This window comes from Hesperophylax consimilis, chromosome 26 (assembly GCF_061612785.1).
Source record: "Hesperophylax consimilis isolate HC1 chromosome 26, BYU_Hcon_1.0, whole genome shotgun sequence".
NCBI lineage: Eukaryota > Metazoa > Arthropoda > Insecta > Trichoptera > Limnephilidae > Hesperophylax > Hesperophylax consimilis.
This window is the reverse complement of record NC_142861.1, coordinates 18,728,448-18,755,486: the sequence shown is the minus strand read 5'-3', so window position 1 is coordinate 18,755,486 and position 27,039 is coordinate 18,728,448. Positions and strand designations below refer to the sequence as shown.

The 27,039-nt window shown below is 35.5% G+C and overlaps 1 protein-coding gene and 1 pseudogene across 4 annotated transcripts in view; both read right to left on the bottom strand.

Annotated features, from left to right (window-relative positions):
* LOC149411248 (uncharacterized) overlaps nt 1-27,039 on the bottom strand; it is a 309,091-nt gene that overhangs the window by 137,119 nt on the left and 144,933 nt on the right. The window lies entirely within an intron of this gene.
* Nucleotides 18,900-19,025, bottom strand: LOC149411249 (U4 spliceosomal RNA; annotated as a pseudogene).

The window sequence follows — 27,039 nt, the reverse complement described above, 5'->3', positions numbered from 1 at the left end:
TTTACTAAATTATATGTACAGCAGGCCGAAAGAGGACACAATTTAATATAAAAAATAAATTCATATAAAAGATTAAAAAAACACTGTAAGAAGAATAGAATTTGTTCCCGAACATCACAGGCACTAACGAGATCACAAAACATCATAATTACTCCGGCCGGGCGACTCTGACGCAGGCTGCTGGACCAAAGCCAAGAGGACTCGAGATTGCAGAGGTAAAGGAGAAGAGGGGGCTCCGGTTAAATTATTATTACCTTCCTTGGCCAGGTGTTCATTGTTAGAGCTCTTGGGGAGATACTTTCGAGGAGTACTATCACTGTAAGGCGGTTTAAAGCTAGTTGTGGAAACATGGAACTTTGAAGCTTTTACGGCTGCAATTAATAAATGCTGGTTAAGACCCCGCATAACGATTAAAAAATACATGTTATATGATATGACAATCTATACACATTTTCCGAGTTAAAAAAAAATGATTCGAAAATTATAAAAACCTGATTCTGTTATTTAACACGTAATAGATTTTTTTAAATATCAGTGATTAAATTTTACTTGTCCAAAGATTTTTGCTCAGATACAAGGGGATGGTTCATGATAAAACGGAACGTTGAAGAAATATGAAGGAAAATAACAAACAGACAAACACTAACCTTACCTAATTTTTTATCATGTTCTGTATTGTCAATAATGTAATTATTGTTTTACCCGGTCGGCCATTTGTATTTGGTCTATGCGAACTGGAGAGAATTGACGCAATTCAAACAGTTTCAATATTTGGAGACGACGGTGATACGCTTAATAGTTCTTGGTATCCGGAATCAAAACTAAACGATTAAAACCACATTCATTTAACACATTATTATACTGAAATACCGGCCCTAAGAGGTTTAACGCGCACGACACGGTATCATCTCCAAATATGTAAACACACAAAATCTGCTCTGAGGATGGATACTGCAACACTGTCCAAAATGTTGGCTAAATAAGGAAGAAGAGCAACACGGAGGAATAACCCAAAAATCATTTACGATAATAGTTTCATTGTGACTTGCCATAATTATATTGAATTAAATAAATGCTTGGTAAAATGGCTTCGTAAGAACCATTTCATTGTTAGGAAAAAATCAGAAAAGACGTAGGAGTCGCAAATAAAAAATAAATGGTAAATAAAAAATAAAATGAGAATACACGTTAATTTTAACGACAATCGTGATTCTGTATTTTGGATTGAATTTATTTACAGCATCCAGTTCAAAAACACGAACGCCTACGTTTTTCACTTCAACGGGAGTAGAATTATTTAACAGTCGAGATTGTTTCATTTTGCTACATTTTACTAAATATTATTTACAGGGGACTTTACAAAGCTAGAAAATGGATTAAAACTATCTTCTATCTATATCTAAAAAGGAGAATGTCTCTAGTGGCCGCGTGGTGGACAAACTACAGTTTTATCCAATATAAATGAAATGTTGAAAATTTATCTTTTAAACCAAGAGGAAGGTCTATATCTGATTTAGAAAATATCTGTGTAGAGCGCGAGCAACGCCGGGGACTTCAGCTAGTAGTTAAATATACGAGGGTGGTCTTAAAAGTCTCCGACCTCAACGCAAAGATGGCGGTACTCGTCAATATAGTTGTGCATCTTTTGACAGTTACTCAACAAAGTTTCGACCATTTTGGACGCGCAGTTTTTAGATGACAGTCGTTTGAGTGAGTCGGTGTGTGTGTTTTTGTGAAAATGGAAAAATTGAGTATCGAGCTGTTATTAAATTTTTGTTTTTAAAAGGCAATACGCCTACGCAAATCAAAGATGAGTTGGACTCTGTGTACGGGGACTCTGCACCATCATTTACCACAGTGAAATTTTGGGCAGCTGAATTTAAACGTGGCCGTAGGAGCTTGGGAGACTTCTTTTTGTTCCCTAATCTAAAAACTGCGCTCGGAGGACAAAGATTTTCGTCAAATGAAGAGGCAATCACCTTTGTGAATAATTATTTTGTAGAGAAAAACGCCGAGTACTATTCGGATGGGTTAGAGAGATGGGAGCATCGCTGGGAGAAGAGTGTAGAGTTACAAAGAGACTCTGTAGAAAAATAAATAAAAAAACTTCGAAAAAAAACCTTGTTTTATTGTTAGGTCGGAAACTTTTCATACCACCCTCGTACTTCGCTAGTAGCCAAAAGATTGGTACTGGGTCTACATTGAACAACGTGATATTAAAATTAATGAAAACATTGATACCAACTTTACAGATGTCGCGGAATTTGTTGGGATAAACTAGTGCATGTTTAGAATTAGTTAACCAAAATAAAAGATTGTATATTCAGAAGATGTTGACAGATACGAGTACCACACGTTTGGAAATAAACCGATAAATGAAAGAGTAGGTATTTCAACCTAATCTGGACCTAAGATGGACGGAGACCACCGAAGTAGCTCCGACAGGGTCGGCCTGAAGGCACCTTGTCGAAGCAACGGGTCCCCGATCCGAATAGGACAAGGGAAAGAATTTGAGATGAGAAATAAGACTATAGTAAAACTAACGCAGACCCGTGAACAATCACAGGGTGTTATAATGGTAGGACTTATTTATAAAATATTTGCCTCAGGATCATTGCCTATCAAAAACAAAGGTAAATAAGGACACGCCTAGTACCAAAACCTCCTAGACCACAAGGCCGGGACACTCATTCAAAGCAGCCTCCTAACTTGTGTAGGATTTTACAAAAAAAATTGAGTACATTTTTTCTCTTCAATTTATTCTTATTTATTAAAACACCTTAAAATGTTCTAGTTAGTTAAATATAAATAGTTAGGAAGCTGATTTGATTCAGTGTCCCGGCCTTGTGATCTAGGTGGTTTGCTAGTACGCACTTAAAAAAAATCACTGTTAGATAATAATGAGAAGTAAGCATTTCAGTTTCAATAAAAGAAAATAATACATTCTAACAGTTATTTCGTTCAAATTAAAATCTATTCACTTGATGACCTTTGTTATTAATGCGAAAGTTTTAAGTTTAGTTTTTTCTATTCTTATCCCAAAATAGATTCGTAGTTTGGGTTTAATTAAGTAATATTTAAAAAAAAATTATTATAGTAAGACTTGGCATGAAGAAAAGACGTAAAATTATCCGTTTTCTAACAGACTATAATTGCTAGAATGCATTATTTTTCATTTCCGGAAACAAAAATACTTACTTCTCATTATTATCAACTGTTTTTAAAATAAATAGGAACACGCTTAATCCTTAATTATGTGTACAAATTGAACGAAAATGTACGAAACCGGTCGATCTTAATAAAATTTACAATAATTCGTGGTTTTTAAATAAAGTTTTTATTTTTTTTAATAATATGTCAAACCACAAAGTGACAGCTTTTTACCAAAAAATAACAAATAATTTCATTTTTGTTTATGATCAAATAACATTTTTTGTTGACAAATAATTAGAGAGACGGACAGAATTACCTTTCGAATGAACATCGTTGGTGAATTTTAAAAATTATTAGTGATTCAGAATATTCAGATATAGATCTGTCGACTTTTTACAGATATCTGTCAAAAATAGAAAGATAAATTGGCCAATTCCGACGCACGCTTGATACGCAAAAAAATAACACATGATTTCAATTTAATTTCTAAAAGAAAAAAACTATTTATGTAGGTGGAGAGGGTAAAAGATTCATTAAAGTTAAAATTTTTCTCAAAACAAAGTTTGAAGGCAAGGAAATATGCATAAATTATTAAAATAACCCAAATTAACAACATAAAAATCTACTTTGTGCATGTTTTACATCTTCCTCGACTAATCAGTTGTTTCCAGTAGCAATTAAGTTAAAATCAAGTGTTATTTAAACAAAATTGGGTGAGTGAGGCGGTATTCGGCAACATTAATCAAAATTCACAACATAACATATAAACCTATTTTGTGCACAGTACAATAAGCAGAAATATTTCAAATCACGCACTTACACACAACGAAAATAAGAATGATTGATGGTTGTAGTCTTTTGAAGTGCAATATAAACGTAAATAAGAAAAATTGTTACATCGAAAAGGCAGTTAAAAATAACTTGCGAACAGATGAAGGAGTAACAAATTATTAAATGCAATAATTAGTCCTGAAATATCAATACAAATTGAAAATATCTCCAGAGTAAAAATAAATGCCGCCGACGGAAATTGAACCAGCACCTTCTGCCAAATAATTCAATATGTACTAGTGCTTCAATCGACAATTACTGCTTGTATAAAATAAAGTTGGTTTTTTACAGGTGAAAAAATATAATAGCAGTAATTTTTGATTGAAGTACTAGTACATATTGAATTATTTGGCGGGTTGGAAATAAGCCGACGTAGCTCAGTGGTCTAGAGCATCTGACCAGACATCAGAAGGTGCGGGTTCAATTGCCGTTGGCGGCATTTATTTTTACTCGGGAGATATTTTCAATTTGTATTGATATTTCAGGCGACTAATTATTGCTTATAATAATTTGATATCCTTTGAACTATGCATAAAACCTTGTCTTATAAACATTAGTTAATCACAAAAAAATAAGATGAAGAAGTGATAATATGGAACACTACGGTGTGGATCACTAAATCGGTCATGGATCTGTTTGATTTAAGTGCAACTGAAAAGAAAAGATTCAAGAAAAACATTAGAAACAGTGCTTTTTTATTTCACGAGAATGAAACGATAAACTGCGTAATTTCAACAAATTGGGAATTCGACGGGCATTCTTAGAATTCCCTCGTGTATTCATTATTTTCACTTTCATTGGCCTTTTTATGACGATGTTTTATTTATTGAATTCGTGCGTGGTTCTCGTATCGGACGGTTATCTTCATGGTGGGTGAACTGAAATATATGACGGAATTTAGTACGTATCGAGTCAGTACGGCCACCCAGTGCGGCAATGGGCTTAGTAAACTTGGGAAAGTACGCATAAATATTAAAATCAATTATTCTAATTCAATGGGACTAATCTAGGCTTATGTCAAAGCATATATAAGTCAATCTGCCCAAAACTCGAAGAGAACAAAATACTGCAAAGGTTATTATTTTTTTTTATGGTGAACTAATGTTATTGAATAATTTGGCAGGTTTTAAGTAAGCCGACGTAGTGCAATTGGTAGAGCACCTGACTGGCAATCAGAAGGCTGCGGGTTCAATTACCGTCGACGGCATGTATTTTTTTTCGGAAGATTTAAAAAAATTATATGGGTGTTTCAGAATAATAATTATTGCTTAAAAATTGTTTAATGTTGTTGATTCAATAGGAAAGAAGTGAAAATTAGGAAATAGTATAAATAAAGTAATTTTTCTTCTCTCTCTGTTTGCGCTTAGTTCTCCTAAACTACGAAAAAGATTTTAATACGGTTTTCACTATCGTTTAGAGAATTTCTTCCGGAAGGTTAAAATATATTTAATATATGCATATTATATTTATAGAAAATAGAAAAGTCGATGTTTTGTAATAAAGTCGTAAAAAAATATTTTTGGGCGCTTACATTGCTAACGCTGGCTAAACCTTACGAGATAAATAAAAATAACATACTAAGGAATTATATATATTAAAAAAGTCCTACAAAAAAGTCCTCGAAGGTCTATGTCTATCTAGGATAACCCCCAGCATCGCTGGGTACACGTCAGCTAGTTTATTAAATTCCTGAAAGTGCCCAATCCTTACAAATCTTCGCTGCAAATTACAATGCCAGTTTTCAGTTACTTCTGTCAGTCAAAAGCTTGAAGAAAGAAAAATACTGCGCAGTTGTATTTGGAAAACATGCTGGCAGTTTGTGGTCCGTTTCGTACGTCAAATGATAGAATTAAGCAATATTCACATTGATAAAAAAATCTTCGTTTACTTTCATCTCACTCGGCCTATTAATTATATATCTATAACTTGAATAAAGCAAATTACTGCGCATTATTAAATTTCGTCAAAGTATCTCAAAAATAAAAATAAATGTACCGCAAAGCATCGCGAGTCTTTGAATGTCTTCAACATATTAAAGAGTATATATATAGTACAGTATATATATAGTACCTACATCCTACTCACTCTCTATTATTGATAATAAATTATTACAAGCAATAATTAGTCGCCTGTAATATCAATACAAATTCAAAAAATCTCCCGAAAAAAATATAAAAACAGTAATTGCTGATTGAAGTACTAGTACATACTGAATTATTTGGCGTGTTGGAAATAAGCCGACGTGGCTCAGTGGTCCAGAGCGTCTGACTGGACATCAGAAGGCGCCGTTTCGATTCCCGTCGGCGCCATTTATTTTTACTCGGGAGATATTTTCAATTTGTATTTATATTACAGGCGACCAATTATTGATTATAATAATTTATTATCCTTTGTGCTATGCATAAAAACCTTATCTTATAAACATTAGTTTATCATTGAGAAATAACTCTATTATTGATATTCGAAGCGATTTAAGATAAACGACATTGGATATTATATTAAACAAAGAACAACACTAACTTTTATCGAATCTAAACGGTGTGCCTACATAATGAAATCACGAGAGTGCGTGTTGGATCGAAAGTATTCAGTTATTGTTATTGTACCAATAGAAAATAGGTATTTAAGATAAATCGATGAATAATTATTCAGCCCTAAATACAGATTTGTATAGCCAGTTCAACATACTGACCTCTTTACTAATAAACGTGTTTTAAATTTTACAAAAACTGATAAAACAACAATTGATGTTAAATAAAATCACATTTATTATACAATCCTTTTCATTTCAAGTAAACTTCATTTGATGAATTTGTAAGTTAAGTTCAGAATGTATTAATATAACATACGTAATTATATAGTATGCCTACTTGCGGCCCGTTTCAGAGTGGAAGGTACTCTCAGTATAGCCTCGGTGTAAGACCACCATTCAGAAATGAAACGTCTTTGAAATGGCTGAAGCTGTGTTTGGTGACCAGATCTAAATAGCCAGATGGGTACTTCCCAATCTTCCTCTACCCCGTCTCCTCCCACTTCCTACACAGCCAGACGTTTACGAGGGTTTGGGACTCTCGCGTGGTATTCACATAAAGAAGTTAAAAAACTATTTGGTTTTGTCTTATTCGTAGACAGATGTTTTAAACCTCCTCTGCTCTTGATGGAAATGCCGTTGCAAACTGAAAGCTCATGCTCACCATTCGAGAGAGATTTCCGACTTCATAAAGCTACAGCTATAGCTAAGAAAATCGAGAGAAAATAAAAACTATAACCGAGCTTTTGGGGTGAGGTTTTTAAAAAAGAAAGACATTTATTTTAATCGAAATTCCCAGAATCTGAACGGCTAAAAGCGAAAATGTCAAAAACACGAAAACCGAAAAAAATATATAATGGGATTATAATTAAAATAATTATAATTGAGACCCATTTAAAACAATTTTCTTGATCATACTTCTTTTAGTCTATACTGCGATTTCTGTTCACTTAAAACTTTTACAAGAATAGCTTCTCTAAAAAGTATAAAATAAAGTCGCTCTCCGTGTTTGTTCGCTTAGTTCTTCTAAACTACGCAACGGATTTTGATAAGGTTTTCACTATCATTCAGAGAATTTCTTTCGAAAGGTTCACCAATAGGAGGTGTTATTTTGAATAGCCCGCTATTTCAGTAGATGTTACTTTTGAAGCTGTCATTTTTTGACATTTGACAAGTAGAAACTACGCCATTAATAAAAATGGAACGATACACGCTTCAACAACGCATTGAAATTATTAAAAGTCACTTTAGTGAATCAAATTCAAATCATCTTGAGTGATGAGGCCCATTTCCACCTCGGTAGCTTCATCAACAAGCAAAATTGGCGCATCTGGGGCTCGGAAAAACCCAGGAGTTATTGTTGAAAAGCCTCTCTATCCTCAACGTGTGACTGTTTGGTTTTTATGGTCCGGCGGAGTCATTGGAACTTACTTTTTCGAAAATGAGGCTGGAGCAACAGTTACCGTGAATGGATTGCGCTATCGAGAGATGATTAATGATTTTTTATGGCCGGAATTGGAAGGTATTGAGCCAGCAACGCCGGGTACACGTCAGCTAAACACAAATAAATTGATGAGACAGAAACCGTTTACCGTAATTTCTTAATTAATCCAATTGTACAAATTGACGACAAGGATAATAGAAATCATTGTATGATTTCATCTTTCTCGTGATTATTAAATAGCTTTATTTATTAGATGCTTTAATTAAATACTGTGAGTAGAACACATCTTGGCCTACTAGATGATCCAGTACTGTTTAAAAAAGTCTTTTAATAAGCCTAGAAAAAATAATGTATCAGGCCTATAAAAACTGCTTTAAAGTTAAAAATCTCCTACTTACGAACGCATTTTCGGTTACGGTTTTATTGTATAATGTGGCAAATTAATTTCTTTATAAAATGATAGTAAAACAATTAAATATTTGTGCCTGAACGTCCGCAAAATAAAATAAAAGCCACTTTTTGGACATGTTTTTTTCTTGTATTTATCAAAAAAGACGGATGGTGTTGAACGGGAATTTACACCTTATCGCCATCTACATAAGGGGTTACCACCGTTACCATCTACATGTTAGCGGCTTGATTCAAAATGTCACACGACGTATGGCATCGCCTTAACGACCCTACTGAATTCGAGCAATACTAACCTGCTATAATGTCGACCAATTTCAGAGAAATGCGTATATTTATTACTTTACTAACGCAATTTTCATAAGTCCACATGTGTGTTCTTGATTTCCACGTGATTGATAGAATGCATGGTCATCGACAACGAGTATATCTGACGAGATTCAGCTCGATCGGATGTCGGGAAGTGGGTTAATTTCCACTTTCAAAATTTGCATGAATTCATTAACGAAAATCAAAATTCAAATTCTTTTTGTATTAGTTGTTTTGTTCGCACAATAGCAAGAGTCACGTCAAATTTAAAATAAATGTTGCATTAATACGTCAAATATAATTCTTCTTCTTCTTCAATGGCGCTACAGCCCATTTCGAGCCTTGGCCTCCTTTAACATGAGCCTCCACCGCCCTCTGTCCTCGGCCGTCGTCTTCCAATCTGCAACATGGAGTAGTCCTCTGGCATCTTTCCTGACATCGTCCTCCCATCTCAGCCTAGGTCTGCCCGCCTTTCGTTTGCCTCCCGGGTGTCCTGTTAGAACCTTCTTTGGTACACGTGTGCTTGGCATTCGGTGCACATGTCCGGCCCATCTTAGTCTTTGGAGCCGTAAATGAGTAGAGAGTCTGGGAGCTTGGTAGATGTCATATAGCTCCTTATTGTGGCGGATTCTCCATGCCTCTCCCTCTCGCACCGCTCCTAAGATTCTTCGAAGTACCTTTCTTTCGAAGGTGTCCAGCCGTTCCGCAGACTTTGCTGTCAGTGTTCCCGCCTCACATCCATAGGCCAAGACCGTTCTAATAATTGTTTTATACAGGGTTATTTTGGTTTTCCTATGGACGTTTCGGGATTTGAACACTGGCAGCAACGCGAAGTAAGTGTTGTTAGCGGCTGTGATGCGCTTTCTTACTTCTACTGGGTCTTCGTTGTCCTGCGTTATGATGGAGCCCAGGTAGGCAAACTCTTCGACCACTTCAAAGTTATAGGAGTTTTTAAAATTCACTTTATCTTTTATTCTGCGGTGTGGGGTTCTGGTTTGCATCATGATTTTAGTTTTGTTCTCATTGATTTGCAAGCCCACCTCTCTTGCTGCAGTCTCCAAAGGGTCAAACACCTCTCTTACAGCCTGTAAGGATCTTCCGACAATGTTAAGGTCGTCTGCATATCCAACTATTTGATTGCTTTTGTAGCAAATGTTTGAGTCGGTAGCAATCATTGTCTTCCTCACGACGTGCTCCAGAACAATATTGAAAAGAGTGGGAGCTAAGCCATCACCTTGTTTCAGCCCCTGGGAGACGTTCAAATCCTCCGTTGTTTCACCTCCTATCCTTACTCGACATCGTGAACCAACCATCGTTGCTTTTACAAGCTTGACTATTTTGGGCGGTATATCAGAATTTAGGAGTATTTCATATATTTTCTACCTATCTATACTGTCATATGCCTGTTTGAAGTCAACAAATAGTTGATAAATGTCTATATCGAATTCCCAGCATTTTGTCAGGATTTGTCGAGTAGTAAAGAGTTGATCAGTGGTGGATCTCCCTCTCCTAAAACCTGCCTGATACACTCCCAGCAAGTTCTCTGAATGACGTTCTAGTCTTTCTTTCAAAATTGTTGTGAAGATTTTATACGCTGTACAAAGTAGCGATATTCCTCAATGATTTTCACATTTCAATATGTCTCCCTTTCACGTCAAATATAATTATAAAATATAAACTATTTTACCAGTATTTTAGGTGGATTGAATGTTGCATCATCAGAAATAGTTTGGTAATCATCTCACCTGAAACAAGAAAACAAAAATATTAATAATAATAATAATAATAATAATTGGATAATTTGTAGAGCGCCGTTTTTGTGAAAAATCACCTCAAGGGCGCTGTACAATTTATTTCCTAGGATCTACATTTGTTATTTAGAAATGATACCAAAACATACTTACCTGGCAAGTCACTTCCAACAAACACACTTATATTAAAAAGTTTATGCTTATAAAAGATAGAACTGCACGCAGAGGACACTATATCAAAAAACACTGGTCGTCGCATGATCTTAAGTCTGCTATAGTTTTTATTTTAATTTAAATGTATTTTAACTGTCCTAAAAGCCTACAAATTGTTAGTTGTTATCATTTTTATTTATTTATTTTTAATTATTATTTTTATTTATTTTATTTTATTTTTAGTATTTTTTACATTTTGTTAATTTAAATTTAAATTGCCGTCAACTGTGAAAGTGGAGGTTTCTGAAATTATGGATACGACTGTCTGAAAAGGTGCGTTTTAAGTTTAGACCTAAATTCTGTCGAGTCTGCGATCATTCTCAAATCATGTGGCAGTCCATTCCAGGCTTTAGGTCCTGACACGGCAAAAGCACGCTCACCGAACTTAGTATCTGGTGTGCGCTTTGGTTCCTTCAACCTTCCGATAGCTGATGACGTTGCTGACCTAAGGGTTGACTGTCGGGAGTTGGAATCTTCTGGAATACACAATTCTGATAAATAAGCCGGAGCCATTCCGTTAAGTGACTTAAATACCATCCAGCATACCTTGAACTGGATTCTTTCAGGACATTTGAGCCAGTGCAGATTTTTGAGATGCTCTGAAATGTGGGAGTATTTAGATACTCCGGTGATAAGCCTTGCCGCAGCGTTGAAAACGGATTGTAATTTGTTGATTTGACATTTAGGGAGACTTGCATATATTCCGTTGCAATAATCTAGACGTGAAACAACATAGGAATTGACTAGCAATTTAGTCGCCTCTGTTGGCAGGTTTCTCCGCACTGCTTTAATTTGCCTTAATTGAAAGAACCCCGTTCTTACAGTTCTGTTCACCTGAGTTTTAAGGGAAAAATTAGCATCCAGATTGACACCCAGTAATTTGATGCACGTTTTTGGAGTGATGTCACTTCCGGAAATGGTTATTGGGGAGTTTTCAATGTTATGCTGACGTCTGCTTGTAGCAGTCCACAGAAACTCAGTCTTTGTGGGATTCAGTTTCAATCTATTTGAGGTCATCCAGCGAGTAATTGCTTCTATACACTCAGTTATACGAATTTTTATACTGTTTATTTCTTCTGGTAAGCAGTAAAAATAAACTTGCTGGTCATCAGCGTAGCAGTGAGATAGAAGGCCGAATGATTCTATTATTTTAGCGACATCATTTGTGAAGAGGATGAAGAGTAGTGGGCCCAGAACGGACCCTTGGGGTACTCCAGATGAAAGGGTTGCATAATTTGATTGGTTTTTTCCTACTTTTACGGCTTGTAAACGGTTGGCCAGGTACGATGTCAGCCAGGTCTTAACATCACAGTTTAAACCAAATGATTCATCTAATCGTTTAATAAGAAAGTCATGGTCAATCGTGTCAAATGCAGCACTCATGTCCAAGACTGAAAGAAGTGCCAGTTTACCCGACTCAATGGCAGTAGTTATGTCCGACAAAACACGTAGTAACCCGGTTTCTGTGGAGTGGAACCGTCTGTATGCAGATTGGTATTTAGTTAATAATTCATTTGAATTTAAGTGACATATGACCTGTGAGGCAGCGATTTTTTCTAATATTTTTGATATAAAAGGCAGATTTGAAACGGGTCGGTAATTTGAAAGATCTTCAGCGTCCAGTTGTGGTTTTTTTAATAATGGAGTTACGATAGCTGATTTAAGGGATTTTGGAAAGTCACCCGTGCTAAGTGACTTATTGAAAAGATGAACTAAAAAGGGAGCAATTTCATTGCAACACTTTTTCAGTAGCCACGTTGGAATAGGGTCGAGCGAACACTGCTTGTTCGGTGAAGTAAGAATTAATTTCCTTACTTCTTCTAGGGATGTAGGTTTGAAGGCAGAAAGGTTTTCTCTATTGCATTTAGTAAAATACGGTGGTGGAGCGTAGACTCGTTGAAAATTTTCACTTAAGAAATAATAAGGCTAAGCTTACAAACAAAATTACAAATAAAAATAATAATTTCGGTAGTGTCTCTGAACTCCAGTTCAATGACCTTTATAAATGGAGTTACTTTGATTTTGAAAATTGGAACTGATTGATTAGAAAAATTGGAAGGATTCAGACAGGCACAAAGTACCTAGATACAAAAAACAAAATTATTAAATTAATATTTATGTATTTGAAATGTATATTTCTTTTGTTAAAAATTTAGACAGATGTCGTAATTTTTCATGTTTAGTTTCAAACGGTGTTCATTCTAAAGTAAAATTTGTGATCGTCTAGTTTATTTAATATATTTTTTAACTTTCTTATTTATTAATAATCTCTTCAAATTAATGTGAATTTTGTAAAAAATGGGATTGTAGGTCCTTATGAATGAATTGAAAGGTTTTTTGATAAACTTTTAGCAAAATACCAATGCACGTGTTCATAAAAATGCTTTCGCATTTTGTCATTATATATTATCAAGACAAACGCAGGTGCGTGAACACGTGTTTTGATATAATTAAGAATTTACTAAAATATTGGCCTACAATTCCTTACAATTCAATTACAACCAATAATTTGAAAAGATTCTTAATAAATTAGCAATACTCATTTTTCTCCGTGTACTTTCAGCTTCAAAAATCCTTAAATAATAATAGCCAGTGATTTTACGCAAGATTGCGCTAGTACCTACAATAATAAATTAACTATATATATTTTGACATCACCGTAATTTAATTGACGATGTAAATAAATTAACTTTTTTTAGATAAAATAAATTATTACAATAGGGAGAGCGGAACATACTCTTTGAAATGTTGCTTTAAACGGCTTTGGCCTTGTTTGGTGACCAGATCTGAATATCCAGGCACTTCCCCACCTTCCTCTTTCCCATCTCCTTACCATCCCTATGACGTTCAGCCTCACAACATACCCCAATTGGGAATGCCATAGTCTCACTGGCTCCAGACGGTTGGGAGCACTTGGGACTGTTGTGCGGTTTCACATAAAAAAGATAATGTTTGCCTCGTAAAAGTGATAGGTACTCCATGTTAGAGGTACTCCGATACTCATATTTTAATTTTATTAATAAATTAAAATGTCGCGTAGATAATTATCCTATGCAAAATTAATAAAGGTAGACGTATCAATTTCAAGGTAATAATTGTACCTACTAAATAAAAAATAGTCGCAATAATACTTAACTGAGACGTTAACAGGGCAAAGGAAATGAAGAGGTGAACAGATTAATAAATTATCAACTCCTACACGTTTGTTTTTACACCAGTACAAATAAGATTCATGATAGATTATAAAACTGATTAGTTATTATTGTAGAGAAAAAATCATTTTACAAATATGACCTAAACGGTGCTAGAAAGAGAAAAAGCCACGCTTTATATTCAAAACTAAAAGTTAACCACAGAATAATTAAATTGTACACCTTCATGAAACCAAAGGCAATAGGTTCAATTTGAGACAAAAATTATCAAACTTCGTGAGTTTTTAACTAATTACTTTTAAATGTAATTAATTATTTCTACTTTTTAATTCATAATTTAAATATTTTTATTTTTTTAATAATAAAACTTAGAAGCGTATTTTATAAACTTTCAAAAACAGTTTTTAGTTTTGGGATAATATGTTAAGAATTATTCCATTTATTTGGATTTTATTGGAAAGCGAAAATGCTCTGACCTTCTGACAGAACATGCCAGAGACCTGAGGGTTAACCGAGTAGACCAAACCTGACATCTTAACTAAAATGGGTGATCACCATAGACATATGAATATTAGTAGACCTGCCCTAAGTGATTAAAAGCGTATTACCCCCACTCCCCATACCGGTTCCATTGGAGCCGGCTGTGCTCGCGTATGGCCTCAAGTGAAATTTGAAAACGTGACGTCATCATTCTTGTGCGAACTATGGTCGAGGCATCATCGGTTCATTTTACGAAATAACACGGCAAAATGTTGACTTGTACTATGAAAACTTGTAAAAATAGACGTGAAAAAGAGAATAAACCCAATTGTCGTATTACATTCCATATATAAGCATTATTTTACTTTATTTTAAGCATATTCACATCGTATAATATGAATCAGTTGTTACTATCATATCGAGAAACGTCTGGACGCGAAACACAAAGCTGGTTGGTTGCTGGGAAGTAAATTATGAACATTTATAAAAGTGTCTTAACTAAATACTTAAACGAAATATTCGACTCTGAAAATAGAACCGAATGTTTTTGCCGAATTTGGACTTCGCAAATTTGTTCATAACGTGGCGAGTAATTTGCGCTCCCATGTAAAAATGTCTATTCATTCAAAAGCAGATTTTACTTTTAAGAAGTAAATGGTGATATTATAATGCGAGATGCCTATTTACTGTCAGATTGATTTATTGACGAATCACAGTCAGCTTCACTCCCTTCGTTCTTCAACAGTTGATTTTACCCCTCGCCATTATCTTCTCGTCTATTAATTCCTATGTCTGTGGTGATCACCTAGGCACAGGTTCTCCTAGTGAGGTGTTCACGGAACACTACATAAGGACGGTTGCCTAATCTACAGGGCTATCAGAATCGAATTAGAACTCTAGATTTCCATTCCGCGGATGAATTATTTGTCGAAACCATCCAAACTTTATGGCCCAGTTGTTTCGCAGAAACTCAAATGTAACAACGTCATCAAATGTTCACTCGGCACCATTTTGTAAGGTCCCTGTTAAACGCTGATTCTAGGTTGCGTTTCAGCTTTCTATTAAATTGTAATAGGCTGACAAGCTCAAAAACATGATCGTTGTCCTCTTCTGTTGATCACATTTTGTTCAAAAGCTGAAACGGGCTTATTCAACTATAAAAAAAAAACAAAAAACGGTGCGAATGGTTATTTGATGACTTTGTCACGCGTGAATTTCTGCGAAACAACTGGGCCTAGTACCATGTTGAATTCTTGTTCTCTATGCTTTTTCATCGTGAAAAAATAAACCATGAACCTGGGTTGGATATTGTTCCACATGATAGTGGGTGTCTGCCATCCGCCCATACAATAATAGTCGTGACCAAAACCACACATCTACTACTCGCAATGTACGCTATTTTAGCACTTACATCAATGAAGCAAGGATAATAATTCCATGTTTTATGCGTGTTGCATGAGATGTTTTGTAGTTGACAATGCTTACAATAATACAATGATCAAAATCACTCATACACCACATTTAATGCAGGCTAATTTAATATTTATCACAAGGGAGTAAGGCTTATAATTCCATCTCAAAAACTACTTTGTATAAGATGTTTTGCAGTTGATGAATGCATAGTAATAACATAATTGGGGGTCACGAGTAGGCAGGACCCTGAAAAACCGATTGGATCCACTTAATAAAGGTAGAATGTAACGCAATACACAACGTAGGTACCTGCTTACTATGTGCCCATATCGAGTGTTATTGCACAGATGTAAAAAATATACCAAATAAAAACCGTTTAAAAAAAGTTTTTTTTACTATAATACTATCTATTTTAAAATGTCTTTTAAAACTTACAAATAAAATAAATTGGTTTCACTGACGATTGAACCTTCCTTCCCGGGGACCGGAGTCAACCGCGCTACCAATCTTGCCAGATGCCGATACCGTAGGCGCCCGACATTTAGGTCACTCAATTTCAGAAAAATGCGTATATTTGTATATGGGTTAATTTCGACTTCCAAGATTCCACAATTTCAAAGATTTCAAGAAAACAAAAGTGAAATTCAAATAGATGTATATGAAAAGAAACTTTATTCTTTCAGGGCTTATGAATCCAATGTTTATATGAACATACGATTATCAAATCTCTAAAGTGGGAACTTTAACGACACAAGTGATGAAGTCGTGTAAAACAATATTCGGCACGCAGCCCGGCGTAATGGACGGGCCTACGGTCGACTTTGCCAAAGCAGGCCTAGAAAATCGATCTTACCGTGGGTTATATTTTAATTATTTCTGATGCACGTATTACTAAAATGTCAAATATTTATAAATGAATCCCTCGGGAAGTTACTAATTCATCGTCTAAAAAAATAAAATATATTTAAAAGCTAATTTTATAGTTGAAATATTATAGTTTTTTAAAATTTTATAACCGTTTTACATAAAATATGTTCATTGTAAGAAGGTCCTATTTGTATTAATGTTAAATTTAGTATAAAACCCTCTAGAAATATTTGAGATTTTAGTTATACGTTCATCAGAAATATTTAAAATGTGATTGTCGAGCAAACCCCCATTGTTAGTTTTATGTCGCTTTAATGACAACTGATTAATTTTTAATTATTGAAGACAATATTAGAGATTCCTAAACGAAAATTTGAAATAGTAAAATATACGGTAACATCTAGGACTCGAACTCAAGACCCTTGCCTTTCCGGGGCACCGCTCTACCAACTGAGCTAATGGGATCTCCTTCGGACATATTTAACTGTATAAGAAGTAACAACATTGACTTTATTTTTCACACCGCACATTTTTATTGGCAGCTATCTTTATGTATGAGCGCAAGATTTAACCCGAACTAAATGCAATCTAGACAGCGTCTTTAGACAAATATATCACAGAAGCAACAAAGCTACTATCAACTCTTACGTAGTCTCACATCTCGATTACTGCAACGGCATTTATGCCAGCCTACCAAAATCTCAAATTGACAAACTTCAATCAGTGTTTAATAACCGGGGTCTCATAATATTCGCACATTTCAGAACACCTTCGTAACCTTCACTGGCTCAAGTGCCCTGAAAGAATCCAGTACAAATTGTGCTGGATAGTGTTTAAATCCATCTACGAAATGGCCCAACCCTACATCTCTGAACTATGCGTACCGGAAGACACTGGTCTGAGGCAGTCAACTCTTAGAGCAGCAACAGCTGTAGGCAGACTGATGGAACCTAAGCGCAAGCCAAATACTAAGTTTGGTGATCGCGCTTTCGGAGCACCTGGGCCGAAGGCATGGAATAAACTCCCTCCGGAACTAAGAGATCCATAACAAGTCCAACAGAATTCAGGTCTTAACTAAAATTTGATGAAGTGTTTGATAAGTTTTTCAAGTGAGGTTTTTGAAGTATGGTACTGTATATTATCTTCATATATATATTTATAGATAGTAGATTATTGTAGAAGTGTATTATATATTTGTACAGCGCCCTTGAGGTGATTTTGCACAAAAACGGCGCTATATAAATCATTCACATATTGTTTTAATGTGCGACATCTATTGACTTTATCTGCAATTGTAAAAAATAAAAACAACCGATTAATATTATTGATTGACACCAAGTGTCGTATACCAAATGTCGGTTAGCCAAACGGAGCAAGATGAAATATTATTACGGCTTGTCTGCCCGAACAGAAGAATGGTTTGTTCGACGTCCTATGTTTATTGTTTCACGTTGCTCAATAAGTCAACATTCAACAGCATTGTGACGTCACACATCCGAAGGTGATCGGGCGTACTATAATAATCAATAAACAGCCCACTGGCTAAATACAGACTTACTTGCAGTCGGTGTGGTTGCCACATATTATGATATTAGGAATACCAGTGCAATATCAATCACTGCACTTCTTCTGACCAATTTTGGGAGGAACGGGTAAGAGAGAAAAAACTAGGACAATATCGGTAAACTGAACGACGGTGTATCACAAGGATAACTAATAACTAGAACTCTAGAATTTGTTTTTAAATGTGAAACCGCACAAGAGTCCCAACTGTTTGGAGCCAGTGAAATTATTATATATTTTTTTGTTTATTCATAAAATTTAAATGATTACAAATTTTTGTGTTCTTTGTGTGTTCATAATGCTTAAAATTACAATGTTAAGATGTACAGAAATAGCATGATGTAAAAGAAAATACAAGGCTTTCCAATAAGAGGTGTTATTTTGATATTCAATGGTAAAAGATCAATGTTTTCGTTGCTTGTGAGGCATGTAGCGCCGTCTTGTTGAAAGTAAACGGTGTCCAGATCAATACCATCCAATTCCGGCCATAAAAAATCATTAATCATCTCTCGATAGCGCAATTCATTCACCGTAAATGTTGATCCAGCCTCATTTTCTAAAAAGTAAGGTCCAATGACTCCGTCGGACCATAAACCGCACCAAACAGTCACACGTTGACGATAGAAAGGCTTTTCAACAATAACTCTTGGGTTTTCCGAGCCCCAGATGCGACAATTTTGCTTGTTGACGAGGTGGAAATGGGCCTCATCACTCAAGATGATTTGCATTTGATTCACTCAAGTGAATTTTAATAATTTCAACGCTTTGTTGAAGCGTGTATCGTTCCATTTTTATTAATGGCGTAGTTTTATATATATATATATATATATATATATATAAAAGTTTTCAACTAGCAATAATCGTACCTCGGATAAATCGCATTGGTTACGATATCGCCTCTGCGCAAAGTTATAATCGTAATTCTTGTTTGAATTACGATTTAAAATATTAGAGTGAACAATTATTACTGTCACAATATTTTGGAATACTATGGAATATTGGGAAAGGAGATGAGGAAGAAGGTGGGGAAGTACCTGGCTATTCAGACCTGGTTACCAAACGCGGCCAAAATCGTTTCAAGCAAAGTTTAAATTCTGAATGGTGGTCTGGACACCAGGGCGATAATGATAGTATCTTCAACTCTTGAACGTGCTCTAAATGCACTATATATTATTTTAAATGAGTAAATTGTTAAATAGTACAGATTAATCAAATAAATTTTACTTATCCCTCGATAAGTCTCTAGTCCCCGGGGGGCTAAAAGACACTCAGATTTCCATTAAAATTGCTTTTTTTGCTTATCTGGGGATTTTTATTATCATCGTGTTGCAAGATTCCTTTTTTTAAAGATCACGCGTTTATCAAATTTAATTTGCACAAATACGCATTAAGCATATTATTATGCAACTGTATATAATCCGATGTCTGACTATCGCAACGTGAACATTGACTATTTCACGTTCACACGAGACACGTAGAGAGACATACTATATACAGATGTGCAAGAGACATTGAATAGTAATGATTGTAAATTTCGCCAACGCAGGATACAATATGTAATAGTGTCCCGATGGTGAGGTGAGGAAACTAACAATACACAGCGAACACCTCACGTCACCTCAACACCACGACAGAGGCCGTTGCATAATGCAGGAATGCCGTATTAAGGTCGTTGGAAAGTCGTTGGAATGAGGTGTTGGAACCAAGGAGGAAGCGAATGATCGTTGTTAGGACTGTTCGAAGAACATTTATGTGAAAAAATAGAACTAGCAGGATCTTGCGATAACCATTGAGATATATAACAATGGAGATAACACAGACATCGACACATCAAAAGTTAGGTGGACGATTTCTACGAATACTATTTAACTTTCATGATTGCCTTTTTGACAAAAAAAAACGTAAGAAATTGATACTATCCTCGTAAACTTACTCATTCAATTATCACAAAGTCTAACTCAATCAATTATAACAAATTCTAACTTAGAGGCAAGTTTAAGATTCTTCCAGGCAAGTCTTCGATTTCAGGTACTTGGTCCAAAAGAGTAAATTTTACAAAATTTCGAATCTAACTAACTATCACTCCGTTTCCCCGCAGGGGTAGGCAGAGAGGACGGACCGCCAAACAACTCGGTCTCACCACACTCTCCTTGCCTCATTCACATTCATACATACTCTTCTATTATTCTGACTCTTGACATGGCCCGACTCAAGTATCTGATTCACTTGGTCGTGCCAAGTCCTCCCCGAATTCCGCTACCATTCACATTTGCATCATATACTCTCCTTACACTCCTTTCTTCGCTTATTCGCTCTACAAGCGCAAACCATCTAAGCGCCGCTTTCTTGATCTTACTCATTACGCTTACATCAGCCTTGCACTCCTTGCGGATCTCCACATTCCTCACACGATCATACATGGTTTTACCACACCTATATTATATATAAATACAGTTTTATACAGTTGTGTAAAAAGTAAATGGATACCACTTGAACTGGAAGAATTTCGTGATTACACGGCATTCTTGAAGAATACCGCCAGACCCACAAAAGCTGGTCATAAGGGCGAATTCCAAGTAAAGAATTCAGGACGAACGCCAAACACTTGAAAAGCCCCCAAGGGACCAATTATTAAAGTTAGGAAGCGTCAGAACCAGAGACCTTCGGTGTTTACAAAGAGTACAATAATATTAATTTCCTCAGTGAGAGTTTGACTACAAATAATGGATAGTATTAAAAAACATTTCAAACGAATATTAACTATTAATTGAAAAAATAGTATTATAAAAGTCAACATTATCCAAAAAATCAGGTGCCATGGGATGGGACAAGGACGACATTCCCAATGTAAGGGATGTTTGTTGTGCGGCAGTTGGGAGGTGGTGAACGGAAGGGGATGAGAAAGAGTAAGGGTGGGAAGTGTCCGGATCTTTAGATCTGATCACTAAACACCACTAATGGCCTTTCAAGCAACGTGTCGATTCCACTTAAATATATTTTTCCACGCCGAATTTCAAACCCGCGATCTCCGGGTTCGAAGCCAGAGTCTGCTACGCAATTCGTCAAATGAGATTGTAATGTAAAAAAAACGTTAATCGTATGGACTGTTACAATAAAAATGAAGTTGTGCATATGCATATGCTTTCTAGCAAATAGGGAAATAACCGAAGGAATTACAAGCGTTTGTCTTAATAATATTTAATGACGAAATGCGAAATTTTTTATGAAAACGTGTTCCAACATCGTGACAATACATTGTTATTTTACTAAAATTTTATCAGGAAACCTATCAATTCATTCGTTAAGGGCCTGCAATCCCGTTTTTAATCAGTTTGTTATATATATTTAACTTTGGAAAAACAAACTAGGGTTACTACGTTAGGTTAGGTGCTTATTCTTCATCACTTTTTAAGATTATCATCTTTCAACAGTGTTTAGATTTACCTCTGTTCTAATTTGTAATGGAACCTTAAATACGATATAATATCACGTATAAGATAACATTATATCTTATCCAGTAGCAAAACGTTTGCCGTTTGAATACAAACTTATTGATGCAAAATATGTTGATAATAAACGTTTCGTCTCATGAACACGATGCTCTCCCTACCGGCAAGAGTATTGGCTAGTCAGTCATGCAAGTCGGAAGATAACACACTTATGCTGTAGGTATATGACAAAGATAAACATCGGGAACACGAGTGGAACGCTCTGCAGAATCAATGCATTAGCGAACCATTCAAGAATCAGTCAAGATTTCGAAGTGGCGACAGACGCCATTCCGAATCGATACTTGGTTGGTTTACTCATGTTTAGTTCCAATTCTAACCCCCTGTAGCGCCTTAGTCAGAAGTAAAATGGAATATGGAAGCATTATTTGGAATCTACATTATTGCAAATATGTTAAAATATGCGGATCTGTTAAAAAAAACGCCAAGACTGTTGGCTTTTACATCATCCGACATACGCATCGAATGCTTCGACATTAATTCACTTTAAATAAGAATGCAATTGATAGATTTAATATTTATTAAGCCTTAGACACATTACGCTATATTATGCGCATATAATTTATTCGTGACATATACGTATTATATGTTGGGGTGACACGCTACGCTATAATCTTACTCAGAAGTGGGGGTCAGATCAATTGGGGAACTGCAGCCGATTATTATTTATTTGTATGAGATCTGTCACTTTGACAGATTACATCCGCGTAATTGCGTTAATTAATTAATTCTCCTGCCGTAGGTAGGAGAGGGGGCTGCATAATTTTCAAATATAGCCTGTCTAGCAGATCACAGCGCATATTGTCGCCACGACCACACTTATAACACATCATCTTTTTAGGTGTGACAGGTCTGTATGGGATGGTATGGCGAGCAATATGGAGTTATATTAAACGCTTTGAACATAAATCGTAATCTGTAACTCCATTAATGTTTACATGAAATAATTCACGGTCATCCCGATACTACATTATGCCTCTTGCTTCTCTAGTTGTACAATAATGTACCACTTGTGTCTCTTGCTTCTATTTGTGTTATGTAACATGTGGATGCGTTTTCGTAAATTTGTAATTATTTTGTGTAGATATTTCGTAAGCTTTGACTAGGTTTTTACAACTGGATAGTTCTCACGAAAATAAAAACGTCTGTAAAAACACAGTAGGTATAAAAACACAAAAAATGATCACATCTGAAAGTCCAACATCCTCTTCCTGACTCCTCATTCCCACATCCTTCAGCCCCACCACATACCCCAAATTAGAGAAGCCATTTTCGAACCATTCAAGAATCAATTTGATTCAAGATAGGTAATATTGCCCTGGCGAGACCACTGCTCAGAATCAAAGCTGGGATAACATACAATATACAATGAGAAGCTAAAATTCAATACGTTTGATGACTCCCCTTGGGATCGACTGCTGCGCAATCAGCGTGTAAATGCTGACCCAATTCTTCATCTGCGGCGCATTCCAGTAGCGTTATGCAACAAATCTCCTGTTGGAATTATCGTTCTGCTATGAACTTCCTGACTGCTCTTGACGATGATTGCTTGTTGGTCGACTCAGCTCATTAATCCATAGGCATAGTGTGCAGTAAAACTCACGAGAGATTCGATGCGCTGCAAGTCATCGCGTACACCTCGTATTTCATGGCAACATTGTAATATTTAAAAACAAATGAATGCAAACAATTCAATAAATTATTAATATCCACTTCTTTTTTTACGTATTGTTAATCCAATGTGCTAGATCTCTATTTAATGGTACCCATAAATGTACCGTATAAATTAATAAATAAATAAATTATCCCAACACAATACTGTGAAAGATTAATAGCGTCAATTGCGACAGAAGGCTGCCGATTGCGTACATGAAATTCAAATGCAATTTTTTTTAGTAAAGACCCACTCGTTTTAGCTTTTGACGTAAGCTGTGGAATGCGACGACGAGTTTTCGTTCGTCTTTTCCGAATAAAAATTTAGTTAGATACCTTACGAGTACGACTTGTTTTTATGAGTTTACCGCACAAGAGTTCAACTGCCCGGGTTCAGTACGTCTATGGCATCTCCGACAAAGGAGAATATTGTGAGACTGAAATATGTGGGCAGCGGAAAAAATTATGGACCCTTACTAGGCTATACCAACAACTGAGGGTGTCTATTTACCACTCTGAACCCTTGTACTAATAATACACTTGTAGCAGTTCAATCTTACCCCGCTACAGAGATAATAACACCTGTCAATACCTTGCACTGGTTGATGTGTTGCTGTTGACATGCTGTATGGCAACTTCGAGGGAGAGCCCGAGACGGATTTGCGGGAGCACCAACCAGTGTTGCCAATTCAGCTCCTTTAGAGCTAGATCTGGCTCTAAATCGACGTCGTCAGCTCCAAAAAAAGTCATTTAGCTTCTTAGCTCGTTTTTCAGATTTTTCAGCTCTTATTCACGTGAAATAATATTAAAAAAAATATATATTTGCAATAATATTCCAAAATAACGAGGACTTCCCAAAAAAAGAGATTCCCCGAACTCCTGCACAAGTAAACAGTTACTAAAAATGGGTTGAGTTAAAATTACATTTTAGCTTAACTAGAAATAGTGAAAAATGTTTTACGGCTGAGACTCTTCATAATCAATACCGCCAACGAAGCTTATCTCTTGTATGTGCATTCGATATTGGAAGAAATGCAGGTACTGGTCAAAATATTCCAATCTAATAATATTGATCCGTGCAAATTGTTGACGGATCTAATGTTTGGCATAGAATCCCTGGGAAAAAAAATATTGATCCCTACACGTAAGATCAATATCTTTGAAACGGAAAACTTTCACAAATATTTGGATCCTCACCCCCACTTAGGTTACTTGGTAAAAAATAAAGTGAGAGGAATAAAAGAAACAGGAAGATTCTCTGAAGAAAACGAGTTCGTTGTTTCACTGATTAAGCAACTTAAGCAAAGACTACCGGAAAATGATGAAGTTTTACGGAAAATAGATCAGTTGTCAGTTTCGAACACTTAAAACAGCTGAAAGAAAGCATCGCACTTCTGATGAACGGAATGGGCATTTCTGCAGACATCATTGCAAAAGCCGAAGTCCAATGGTTCACGATCTCTCTAATACCCTGGAGAAGCACATCAAGCACAGTCAAGTTTTGGGCTGAGGTTCTAAAGTATCGTGATGCCGCTGATGAAAATCCTTTCCACGAAATCAGCTCTTTCGCAGTTTCGGTACTTGCTCTGCCGTGGTCAAACGGAGAAGTGGAACGAGTTTTTAGCCAGTTAAATATAGTCAAAAATAAAACTCGAAATAGACTTCGCAATGACATGGTTAATTAGATTTTAACAATTCGATCGGGGCTCAGGCGACACAACAAATGTTGCGAGGATTATGAACTTCCCCCAGAAGTTCAAAAAAAAATTGGAACAATGGCTGTCTATGAAAAAAATCCCGATGAAGCCGGTCCTAGCAGTGCGATGGTACAAGAACTGGAACCGGATGACTGCTTAGATTTTTGAGAGGACTAATCGCCGCCTAACAAAAAAAAAATATATAAAAAAAAAACAATAAAAATATCTTGAAGACTTCGATATTATCAAAAATAATTGTGTTTTGAAAATTATAAAAACAAACAAGTGTATTGTTGAGTGTTTGTTATGAGTTGTTCAAAAGCAGCCAACAAAAAGGACAAAAGGTAAAATTCTGCAGTTCGCCCCCGAATTTTTCTTCTCTGAAGTTCTCTTACAACCCCCCCCCCCCATGCTTTATGTCACTTTCAAAATTTTAGCTCCTTTTTGGCTCTTTTTTGGGTTTCGCCTAGCTCTACTTTAAAATTCGAGTTGGCAACACTGGCACCAACGCCGCCATCTTCAGTATTTTACGGGCAGCCGGTTGGGGACGTTGTTTCTACAGGAAGACACGAGCGAGCACTCGAGTCGACAAATTTTACGAGCAGCAATGAGGTCGTCAGCTAATAGATTTTCTACCTTGGTCATCGTACGCTCTGTTTTATAAATTTAACTACGCTGATGCGTAGTTTGGCGCCCTTCTCGCGATAATGCAGGTCAGATAATTTATGTCACCACACTATTGTCACACTTTCAATGTAATTTTAAATTCCGCCGTGCGCTCAGTTCTTCGAATTGGACGCTCACCCCTGAGAAATAATAATATTGTTTAATAGAGTCTCTTGTTCTATAAGTTGTAGGAATAAATGTAATTTTGGAAACCTTTTATCCCTTTTATTCTTACATACTTAAATCCCCGATGTTGGTTCCTCTATCCTTGGATCAGCTGACTGGCATGTAGTAAAAAGCGTCTCGGTACTGAGTAATAACAGTTTTATTAAATTTACCCTGTCGAAAATAAAAGTAAGCTCCTTGTGAAGAGTGACGTCACACAGCCATTCCACACATTTGGTGCGTTTTGCCTAGACTGGAAAAATTAAAAGTTAAAAATTATTTTAACTATTAAAACAAACTATAAAAATAAAAATAAATTATAACGGACGTCGGAACACGTGATCATAACAATACAAATATTTTCGCATTTCTTCCTATTCAATATCAGGATAAGCGCAGCTGAGTAAACACGTATTCCGATATATTATGAAAGAACTGATAGTTTGTTGGGAAATGTAATTTTTAATTTTTTATTTATTCCTTTAGATTTACACACAGGACAATTTTTATTTATTTTTTTTTTTTATTTTTTTTTTTTTTTGTTACATACATGGTTTTAAAATACAAATTATGTTTTTTACATACATATTAAAAAAAGAAAGAAACAATGCGAATTACAGAAAAGTATATGTACACATGCATATATGTATACATATATAGTGTATTACACACCATACATAACATACACACACAATACACGTACACACACACGAGTTCATAAACAGCATATACATAAAAATAATAATATGCATAAATGTATGATAGCAAAAAAATCCCACATAGGCATCGCCAGTTCGTGGGTATACTTGTGTTTCTTTAAGGCAGTTCAGTTAAAATTACTCTAAATATACATATTTTATCTTTGTAGAAAATTGAAAAGAAAAGAATGAAAATATTTATAGTAAAATCATTATTTACTGTATTTACGGGATTAAATATGAAAAATAAAAGTTAATAAGGATTTGTTAAAAGTTAATAGAGATTAAGATCAGATGTTACAGCAGGTAAATATTAATATCTATGGTATTTATCCAAGACTTTATTACATTTTTATGTTTCCTGTAGGATGATATATTTTCACATTTGATTTCTGTATTGGTATAGAGTGCATTATAAATTTTTGGTGTAATAAAATAAGCATGTCTTTGCGCAAGCCTTGTTTTGCACAGTGGAACTTTAAATACATTATTTACCCTATTACTAGACCGATTTTCATTTTTTATAAAAAGAAAATT